Source organism: Gossypium raimondii, chromosome 1 (genome assembly GCF_025698545.1).
Source record: "Gossypium raimondii isolate GPD5lz chromosome 1, ASM2569854v1, whole genome shotgun sequence".
NCBI classification, from domain to species: domain Eukaryota; kingdom Viridiplantae; phylum Streptophyta; class Magnoliopsida; order Malvales; family Malvaceae; genus Gossypium; species Gossypium raimondii.
In genome coordinates, this window is record NC_068565.1 from 36,516,036 (window position 1) to 36,527,963 (window position 11,928).

The 11,928-nt window shown below is 33.9% G+C and overlaps 1 non-coding gene across 1 annotated transcript; it reads right to left on the reverse strand.

Annotated features, from left to right (window-relative positions):
• Positions 1–4,549: 4,549 nt before the first annotated feature.
• LOC128032664 (small nucleolar RNA R71) lies at positions 4,550–4,652 on the reverse strand. Its single transcript, XR_008188913.1, has one exon. It is a non-coding gene; the product is annotated as a small nucleolar RNA R71 (small nucleolar RNA).
• Positions 4,653–11,928: the final 7,276 nt, after the last annotated feature.

Consider the following 11,928-nt stretch of genomic DNA (forward strand, 5'->3'; position numbering starts at 1 on the left):
ATAATGTTATATCTAGTTGAATGGTTAGCTTTGAATGTATACTTAAACTGGTTTTTAGTAGGTGAATCTTTAAGGTTAAGGTTGGTTATAATGCTTTGGTATGGCAAGTTTTTATGCATGTTTTATTATGGCTATTATGGTTGGTGAATGGAATTTGAATTGATGATTATTGTTATGTGAATTTTAAATTAGGTTACTTAAATAAGTGAACTTGATTGTGGTGCCCTTGAATTACATATTGGTTAGTTATTTGGGTGTTTAATTGGATAAAATTATTGTTTTTTGTGGTTAGGTAACTTTTTGGCATGAATTGAATTTGCTAAGATAAGATTTTCACATTATTGAGATAAGTATCAAGACATTGGCATTTGGTATCGATACTTGACCAAATAAACAGAAACCAAACAAAATAGAATGCCAAAATGGTATCGATTTTCAAGTGAGTATCGATACTTTTTCAGAAAATATCGATACGATAAACTAATTATCGATACCATTGTTTTGTAAAGAAAACAAAATTGAATTTTGGTATTGATTTTCCAAAAAAGTATCGATTTGGTATCGATACCAACTGCGAAACTTTCATTTTTAGTTTTAAAACTTAATGTTTTGTTTCGATTTAACCCCGATTTATTCCTAATCTATTTTTAGGGCCTCGTAACGCCAATTTAAGGCCTTAAGAGTATTTGTATTATGAATGGAACTATTTATTGTATTTTTTAAAAATTTATTTGAATAACTATTTCAAAATGATGTGAAATGTCTTGTTTTGCTTGGTAACACTTTGTAATCTTAATCCAGTAATGAAGATGGGTTAGGGGTGTTACACAAATATTACTTAAATAGATAAAAAAAATTATAGAGTTCACACATTGAAGCAAATCTAGCTTTTCGGATAATCAACCCTCAGAGGATAGAGGCTTACCTTGGTTGTTATGAAAATGGTTCAGAATAAAGACTTGACAACAGAATATCGATGAAATAATTCTCATGGATGAAGGGTTTATTTATAGGCACTAAGTGACTTAGTGATCCTAGGATACCCTACTAGACTTAGGAACCCTAGTCGGTTTAGAAGGAGGTTACTTGCACGAAAATTAATCCTTGATACACGATACCTTTTTCGCCTTAATTTGAGTCTAACTTGAATTTAATTAGCGAACCCTAGCTCACAACTCAACTGACGATCACCTAACTTGCAAAAAATTTTGGAAACCCTTTTACCACATCTTTTAGCATATACTACAACATTGAAACACTAGCAAACTCTTTACTGATACTCTTTGGTGAACTCCCCAGTTCTTTGAAGTATTGACGAACCCCTAGTTCGCTGAAACACTGACAAACTCATTACTAATACTCTATTGGTTAACTCCCTAGTTCGTCGAAGTACATGCGAACCCCTAGTTTACCGAAACACTGGCGAATTCCTTACTGATACTCTTTTGGAGAATTCCCCCGTTTGCCAAAGTTTTGTGGAACCCCTAGTTCACTGAAACATTGGCGAACCTTTACTTGCGAGGCCAAAACTTCCAGGCCCGATCTCGGGATGTTACACTGTCAAACACTCTTGTCTCCCTTATTGTGTTTTGTCCTTATGTGGTTTCTTTTAGGTTTAGCTATATTTATATTGTTACAGTGCTATAGATTTTGTAGACCTCATATTTGATCCTCCATAGTGAAGTTAGCAATGTAACCTTGCTTGACACTTTTTCACACTATGGATCTGCTGTTTAGGAAAAAAACATAGTCCGGTGTTGATTTCCTCGAATCCCGACATGTTTGGACGTCAAAATTAATATATTTATAGGAATGAGATCTCCTCCGGAATATACAAGCTTATAATCCCTCGTTCTCTGTAAATACCTGAGTATATGCTTAACTGCTTGCCAATGCCTTTGTCATAGATTCGCCTGAGATCAATTTACGTATCCTGATTTGTCATAATATAGTGTATCAGATTAAACTAATTTTCATCATTAAGGAGCTTGAATACAAACAATTCTATTATGTTTTAGTTAGTTTTTCTATTTTAGCTTTAATTTAATAAAAAGTGTAAATCGAGTAATTATATGACCTTAGGGGTCGAATGAGACCTAATGGTGAGTTAACGTATTCAGCGAGTGTGCAGGTGATCTGCCGTAATTCGATGTAGTAGAATAAACTAGTTTTCATACTTTAGGAGCTTGAATACAAGCATTTTTATTATGTTTTAGTTAAGTTTTCATATTTTTTCAAGTCAATAAAAAGTGTAATTTTAGTCTTTTAATGACCTGAGGCGCCAAATTAGGCCTAAAGGTGAGCTTATGTATTTAGTCAGTGTGCAGGAGACCATTCAAAGGCATATGATTTTAAGGTTGGTCGCTGTGTTGTAACATTGGAAGTTTAATGTCACAACATAGGAAGCAAAATATAAGAATCTCAAGTTTGGCTTTGGTGTCGCGACACAACCATGGGATGTTGCGACACTGATCTGCTGTAATTCAATGTAGCAGAGTAAACTAGTTTTTGCACTTTAGAAGTTTAAATATAAGCATTTTGGTTAAGTTTTAATTATGTTTTTGCAATTTTAGTTAAATTCAATACAGTGTGTAATTTGAGTCTTTTATTGACTTTAAGGGTCGAATGAGGCCAAAAGGTGAGCTAATATACTTTATGAGCGCGCGGGAGACCAATAAAAGTCTTGCTAACTCGATATTGGTCGCTGTGTGGCAACACGGAGCACTAAATGTCACAACATAGGGATGTTATGACACAACTTGAGGATGTCGTGACACACACTGGCGATGTCGCGACACACCCTTGAAGATACCGTGAAGATGAGAATACTGCCCTCGATGTCGCGACACAAGACCTGGCGTGTCACGACATCACCTCTATACGGGAAATATTATGAGCCAGGGTGTTTTGTCCCACACAATCAAACATTAAGCACAAGGATGGTAGGTGATTTAAGGTTAAAGATGATGACCACTCTAAAGTCAATAAATGGGCTCATTTAACACATGTTATGGACAATTTTTGTGTTGTATAATTTTCCTTTTAGATGCAGTCTTTAGTTTTTCTCTTTTCTTAGGCTTTAGGTTATTTTAGTTTTTGTTATTTGTTTTTGTGGGAGAAATCATATTTGTGAAATATAATCAAACTTTGTGAGGATTCTGTATTCTATTCTAATACAAATCAAGCTTCTTCTAAACTTTATACTCTTTAATTATTATTAATGTCTACTCTTTCTATCAAGTTTATATTGTTTATGAGATCCATGGGGAATTAATCCTCATGTGGAGGATTAGCGAGTGGAGGTATGATTAGTTAACTATATTTTAGGGTTCTTTTAATGGATCAACTGTTTAGGAAAGGAAGAACTTAAACCCTAGGCCTGACAACCCTAGGAAGTCATTAAGGTGAGAATTAACCCAAAATTGGTATGGCCTACACTTTAACCCTGAACTTGTCTGAATTGTGAGGTCAAGAGATAAGTAGTTCTTACTGACTCGTTGTTCTAATGGAAGATCGGAAGATCCTGTTGGGATATCGACTAGGTTATTGAATAAGAAAACCTGAAGCGATAGTGGATTATGATTACCGAAGCTAGCTAATCACCTATGCCCAGATTTGATATATTATATTATTTGATTTCTCATGACTTATTCCTCTTATTATTATTAGCATAGATTACAAAAACCTTTATTTTTATTTTATCATAATATAATTCATTTAAAGTACCAATTAGTTCTATTTCTACTGAGGTTAGAATTAATTTAATGCTCGCCTCCCTTGGGTATGATCCTTAAAGTACTCATCTACCCCGTTGTAACTATGTTACAGCCTGACTCATATACTTGCGGATATCGCCTTTTCATATATTTTGTTCATGATTTCTACTCTTAATGTTGGTATGTCTAGAGGCGATCAAGTTGTTGGCGCTGTTTTTGGGGAAGCAATGTCACTGATTTAATTTTATTTTTTGCATATTAATAGAATAATTAGGAAATTTTTAGATTATAGTTACAATTTTATTTTCTTATTCTTATTAATTTTTTCTCTTTGGGTTTAGTGTATGACTCATAGTAGGGGAACACCTATAGAGCCAGACATAATCTAGAAATAATAATATGAATGAATCATTGACAACAATAGCATCACCACAAATACTGGCAAACAATGTCATGGTGCGTAATGAAAGAACTCTAAGAGAATATGCGCTACCAAATTTTGATATGGTTCAAGGGAGTATAACAAGGCCAACCATCATGACCAATAACTTCGAGATCAAGCCAACTATAATCTAGATGATCTAGAATAATTTGCAGTTTCGAGGAATGATGATTGAAGATCCGAGTCAACATTTAAAACGGTTCCTCCAGCTTTGTGATACTTTGAATATAACGAGGTCACCAATGATGCTATTAGTCTTCGGTTGTTTTCCTTCTTATTAATTTATAACACCTTTTATTGGTTAGATTCACAGGCACCAGGATCTATCACGACATGTGACAAACTTACAGAAAAGTTCTTACAAAATTTCTTCCCCATTAGTAAGACAATCCAGCTAAGAAGGGAAATTTCTATGTTCAAAAAGAGAGAGGGAGAAAGTTTTCACGAAGCATGGGAGCGTTTTAAGAAATTAGTTCAGAAATGCCCACATACAAGGATTGCCTAAGTGGTTATGATTGTAAATTTTCTACATTGAGTTGGATGTACACGCAAGATTAGGATTAGATGGAGCCGTAGGAGGTGCTTTAATGAACTGAATGTACGAGGATGCATACGAATTAGTAGAAAATATGAGGATAAACTCCTGCCAGTGGCCAATTGAATGACACACATATGGCTAGAGACCATCCACAGTAAAAGCTGCCTAGGGTGAAGATAGATATCAACAACTAGAGGCAAATTTAATCGCATTCAGTCTTCAAATAGTACAACATCTATATATGGAAGAGATAAAACCACTCTTCCATTACAGTAACAATCCTATTGAGGATGTGAACTACATAGGGAATAGGGATGGAAACCCTTATTCTAATAATTACAATGTCAAATGGAGAGATCACTTGAACTTAAGATTGGGAGGAAATCAAGGAGGATGTAATAATTTGAACTAAGCTAAAAATACGAAGTATCAGCCTCGTTATTTTCAGAAACTACGGGAAAGGACCAACCCTAATGACCATACTGTATGTGATCAATGTTTGGATCGAACTGAAGGAGAAATACACTCAATGAGGACAAACATAAAACAATTGTAGTCTGAGTGCACCAATTAAGCAAAAACATTGACTAAGCTAGAGGATCAGATGAGCCAATTGGTGAGTATGATGGGAGATATTAAAAGGAAAATTGATGAGTATGATGGAAGATATTAAAAGGAAGGGAAGGAGTATGTGAAAGCAATCGCGCTCTGTTCAGGCAAAATCTTGAGTAGCCTTGAAACTCTAACACAAGAGGAGATAAGAAAGAATGCGGAAGATCTTCAAGAAGACCCTGAGAAGTTAACGAAGAACTAGAACTAAATAAGGTAACTAAATCAAAAACTGAGCCCAAGAAAGAGGCAACCAAAGAACCTGCTAACACATAAGCACCGTTCCCTTCAAGGTTCGAAGAGAAACAAAACCGGTATGAAGACGAGCTTGTAAGCTTCTTGAACTTGTTTAAAACATTAAATGTTAGCCTACCTTTAATTGAACTAATTGAAAACGTCCTTATGTATGCCAAAATTTTGAAAGAAATTATGTTTAGGCATAGGAAAATTAAGGTGGGAGAACAAGTTAATATAAGCACGTCCTATACTGCTATTATTTCTAGACATGTTCCCCAAAAGCTGAAAGACCCGGGACGTTTTACAATCTCCATAGAGATAAGGAACATCTATTTTAATAAAGATTTATGTGGCTTAAGAGCTAGCATCAATTTAATGCCTTTATCTATATATGAAAAACTCAGTTTAGGGGAACTCAAAAATACTCAGATCACACTACAATTGGCCGCAAGATCTTCAGACAGCCAAATGGAGTATTGGAAGATGTGTTAGTCAAAGTCTGTAGTTTTATTATCCCAACATATTTCGTAATATTAGATTTCGAGGAAGACCGTGAGATACCTATCCTGTTAGGATCAAAATCTACCACTGATTTGGAAAAGAACGTGTTAACAATGAAGATCAATGGTGAGACTGAGATTTTTAAATACGGCTACCAACAAGATGAAGTAAAGAAGGATAGATTAAGGAGATCATGTTACAAAATATCTACAACTATCCTTAACAACATTGAGCAAGGGGAAGTGTTTTCTATAATTAATACAGGTCGAAAGTATAGGTACAAGGAATGGGACAAGTAGAAAAAGGCAAAGTGTCATGACGGGCGATGGACTAACACTGAAAGAACCAGAGAACCGCCCTTATATACATTAATGGTATTATCATATGAATTCGATTATAAAACTTGATAATTTAAATTGATATTTTATTCATTTGTAAATTATTGTATATCTAACTAACTGTTTAGTCTAGATTTTAAATTTTTTCAAATTTCTATTTTATAGGAACCATAACACTCTATAAAATGGAAGTTTGGGCAGAAATAGAGCAAGTGCAGCAACACGGCAGCCTCGTGTCACAACATCAAGGCCAAAATCAATGAAATTGAGAAAACCAACTTGATGTCTTGACACTAAAGACAATTTACATAGAATTCCAAAATTCTAGAGTGTATCGCGACATCAAACCTTGATGTCATTACAATCACAAATTGCTAGGGATGTCGAGACATCGTTGCAACTTTCTCTAAGGTTTCCCCGACCCAATTTACGCAACCCGACAGATTAACTTTCATTTTACCCAATTTTTATACCTAAAAACCTATAATTTTTTGCCTAAACACATCTTAAATCAAACTCTAAGTCTTTTCTAAACATTAAACCCTCTCAAATACTCTCCATATTTAAACCTCCTTTTCACTTAAAAACCTTAAATTCATAAAACCCAATTTTTGTTTCTCAAAAGCTTTATTCAAGTACAGGACTGTCAACCACTCGGGGAAAAGCAACCAAAGGTTCAATGAAATCAAGGTTAAGCATTCTGTATCTCATTATTACTGTTGTATTAAGATTCTTACTTGACATTAGTTCATAACATACAATAGTATTGAATATGCCTCCAAGAAAGGTTAGAAAGACTAATGAACTGGAACATTCGAAAGTTCCAAATCCCTCCAATTTCATGAATCCAAACATTGAGAAATATCTTGTAGAACTTCAGGGAAAAATGATTATTCAAGAGAGGGGATTTGAGCCATCGATGTTCCTCTGTTAGGAGATATAGCCTTTTGTTCGATATCATAGATAGGAATGTTTTTGTATGATCCCAAAAGATTTTGTTGTAGTCCTTGTAGTTTAGGAATTTTACGCATCCTTGTGGGACCAAGAGTCTAGAAAAATCGAATGATATACATTGGAAACGGTACCAGTATGAGGGAAGGAAATACGAATTACCTTTCATACTATTTGTAAATTTTATAATGCTCTATCTATGAAAATGATTTTATAAAAGAAACTGATTTAGAATACTTTTGAGATATAATCATAGATAACATTATAACTTTTGTAATCGAAGGAGGAGGAGAATGAAAATGTCACCCAAGTACTGATATCCCAACCTCGTCTCAAAGGAAAGCAAAATTGACCACTCAACAAGAAATTGGCGAGAGTAGTCATTCCAAGCTAGATTGGAAGATACACTGGATGCAGGATTCAGGCCTAGTTTTTCAGGAATTCACACGACAAAAAAATATTAGGGTACCTAATTACACGTAAGATATGTTTGAGCTGATGAATCCAGAGTAGGAAGAAGAGGAACAAGAGAGTGAAGAGGAAGAAGGAACTGATGAGGGGGAGGAAGATGGTGAGATGGATTTTGAAGAGGATTACTGAACTTCTAATTTTTTTAAAGATTGTATTAAATTTGGGATGATTTTTAATTAAATTGTCAATAGTAGGAGTAATAGTAGATTATTAGTTTTTGGTGTTTTGTTTAAATTTTCTGTGTAGGAACCCCATATAGTAGATGTACAACAATTTTGAGCTGTCAACAATTGAAGGAGGAAGCACCCACCAATGGCTTACAAAACCATCACGATCAATTGGATAACTTCTTTCCTTATCTTTTACGGGGCTACACATTGAGGATAATGTATTATCTAAAGTGGAGGGGTGGTAACATAGAATTTTTTTTAAAAAAATTGTATGCTTTCCTTTGATTTTTCTTGTCAATTGTGTGCTTGAGTTTATAGAAATACTGGTGATTAGTTAGGAGCATGTACATAGGTTGATTGTATTTACGGTAAATTTGGCATGATGATAGGTGATTTTAAATTTTTGATTATTAGACTATTAAGTTCTATTTATTAGACTATAAATAGGCATTAAGCAATCAAATGTACCAAATGATATAGAAATTACAAGTAAACGAGCGTGCTAGTATGAATGATAAATTGATGAATTTGTGATTGTTTGGTTGACTAAATTTATGAATATTGAGACACCTAAGGATGACCTAAGGCATTGTTTGCTATAGACCCAGAACAAAAAAGCTAACCCTATTTATTCATCTTCAGTACCTATTTTGAGCCAGAAAACCCTTCTTGATGAACCTTTATACAAAACTCGAGCTAAAAACAATAACTTGTGCTTACCTTTTTTTATCCTAAACTACATGATTATAGATGCCTGACCATGCATATTGATGGTTTTGTAAAAATAGAGTGATAATAAATATTAGTATAGTATAGTAATTATAGGTTAGCTTAAAAGTGCAAAAAGAAAAATTCAAAAAGAAAATTAAACAAGTAGAAAAAGTACGTGACAAACGTAAGCAATTGTGAGTGAGGTACTGTGAAAAAGAGAGAAATGTGACAAAGTCACAACTATAGAAAAACTCTTTCATTGTAGCACAAAAAACTCATGAGCTAGTCCCAATTACTATATGATGCTTATATTTCCTATAAGGAGACAAATGGAAGGTGAGAGAAGGAGAAATAAGGCGGTGAGCAGGAAAGGGTCACTAACGAGGAGAATTTGGGACAGAATGATGTGCCAAACTGTTTTCGTGCTTGAAACTATTTAATGCTTATTATTCTTAAATTCCATACTTGTCTTAAGCATAAGAACGTTACAAGCCGAAAAGTCCTATGTGATCTTGGTAGACTTATTAAAAATTTGAAATCATACTGAATAATTACATTTATGAATACTTGTATTCTTCTAGGATAATAAAATTATTTCTATAATTTATTGATGGATTCCTATGTTTGAGACCTTTAATGCTTATATGCTCTGTAATATACTGAACTTAGGTATTATGCTTAGATTATGTGTGAATATGAAATATTTATTCATGTGCTCTAAAGCTAACTTTTGTACCATACTTGCGCAAGGGTCGTCTTTTCATTTACTATATTTTTTTTCTTTTCTTAAGGACAAGCAATGACTTAAGTGTGGGGGAGTTTGATGTGCCGTAATTTGGAGTAACAAATTAAACTAGTTTTTGCACTTTATGAGCTTGAATACAAGCCTGCTGATTAAGTTTTAATTTTGCTTTTGCAATTTTAGCTAAATTCAATAAAGTGTGTAATTTTAGTGTTTTATTAACCTTAGGGGTCGAACAAGGCCTAAAGGTGAGCTAGTATACTTTGTGAGTGTGCAGGAGACTAATAGAAGGCGTGCTAACTCGATATTGATCGCTGTGTTGCAACACGGAGCACTGGATATCATAACATAGGGAGTAGAATAGAAGAATTCCAAGACTGCCTTCGATGTCGCGACATAGCCTGAGGATGTCGCAACACACACCTAAAGATACCCTGAACATGAGCATACTGTCCTCGATGTCACGACACAGGACTTGCTATGCCGTGACATCACCTCAATACGGGAAATAATAACAAGCCAGGGGTATTTTGGTCCGTACAATCAAACATTAAGCACGAGGACGACAACTGACCTAGGGTTAAAGATGATGACCACTTCAAAGTTTATAATTAGGCTCATTTAACACATGTTATTGAAAAAAATGTATTGTATACTTTTCATCTTATATTTAATCTTTAGTTTTTCTCTTTTCTTAGGCTTTAGGTTTATTTAAGTTTTTGTTATTTGCTTTTGTGGGATAAATCAGATTTCTGAAGCATAATCAAACTTTGTGAGGATTCTACATTCAATTCTAATACAAATTAGGCTTCTTCTAAACTTTATACTCTTGATTTATTATTCATGTCTACTCTTTCTATCAAGTTTATATTTTTTATGAGATCCATGAGGAATTAATCCTCCTGTGGGGGATTAGCAAGTGGAGGTATGATTAATTAACTATTTTTTAGGGTTCTTTTAATGGATCAAATTTTTAGGAAAGGAAAAACTTAAACCCTAGGCCTGACAATCATGGTAAGTCATTACGGTAGGAATTAACCCAAAATTGATATGGCCTATCCGTGAACACGTTAACCCTAAATTGATCTGGACTGTAAGGTCGAGAGATAAGTAGTTATTGCCAACTCGTTAATGTAGTGGAAGATTAGAAGATCTTGCTAGGATATCGACTAGTTGATTGAACAAGAAAACCTGAAGCTATAGTGGATTATGATTACTTAAGTAAGCTAAACACCCATGCCAAGATTTGATGTATTATATTATTTTATTTCTTGTGATTTATTTCTTTTCTTTCTTTTATTATTATTAGCATAGATTACAAAAACCTTTCTTTTTATTTCATCATAATATAATTCATTTAAAGTACTAATTAGATCTATTTCTGCTTAGATTAGAATTAATTCTGTGAAGGATTTCTACTCTAGGTGTTGGTATGTTTGTAGGTAATCAAACACACCCCTAAACTAGAGCATATTACCTTCGATGTCATGCCACAGACACTAGGCTGTCTTGACATCAGCCTTGTACGAGATTAATTATGAGCTAGGTTCATTTTGGTCTAAAAAATAGAAATTAAACACGAAAATGGCATCTAATCTAGGGTTGAGTACGTTAACTGTCGTAAATCTATAAAAAGGCTCAATTAGCACTTGTTGAGTGACAAGTTTTGATACTCTATGTTTTTCTCTGTAATTCTAGTTTTAGTTTTTCTTTCTCTTGGGCTTTAGATTTATTTTACAGTTCCTTTAATTTGTGTTCTTCGAAGAACGTGATTTGTAAATATGATCAAACTATTGTAAATTTCGTTCTTCACTCAAATTCTTCTTAAACTCTTTTCTTGAATTGTTTTTAGTGTTCATCTTATTTATCAAGTTTATTATGTTTTTGAGATCCTTGAGGAACTAATCCTCTTATGGGATATTAATGAGTGAAAGTGTGATTAATTAATTGCTATGTAGTGTTTTCTTAGCGAATCAACTATCTAGGAGAGGAATAATTTAAACCCTAGGCTTGACGACCCAAGAATGTAATTTAGGTGAGAATTATCCCAAATTGGTATGGCCTATCCATGAAAACCTTAGCCTCGAATTGGTTTGCACTGTGTTGTCGAGAGATAAGTAGTTCTTGTTGATTCATTAGTTTAGTGGAAGATCGAGAGATCCTACTAGGGTAACAACTACTTGATTGAGTAGAAAACTGAAATAGAAATTAGTTATGATCACCGAAGCGAACTAACCACCCATGTTTAGATTTGATTGAGTTTAGAGATTTAGTTTTCTGTTGTTCTTATTTTATGCATGTTATTTCTTTACTTAGGTTATAGGCAATTCCTCCATTTTGTATTTATTCGTATTATGGTTTGTTTAAAGTATTAATTAGATTTTTTTTCATTTAGGTTAGAATTAATCTAGTACTCACCTCCCTTGGCTACGATCCTCCAAGTACTCACCCACTCCATTGTAATTGTATTAAAACTTGGTCAGTATACTTGTAGACACCACC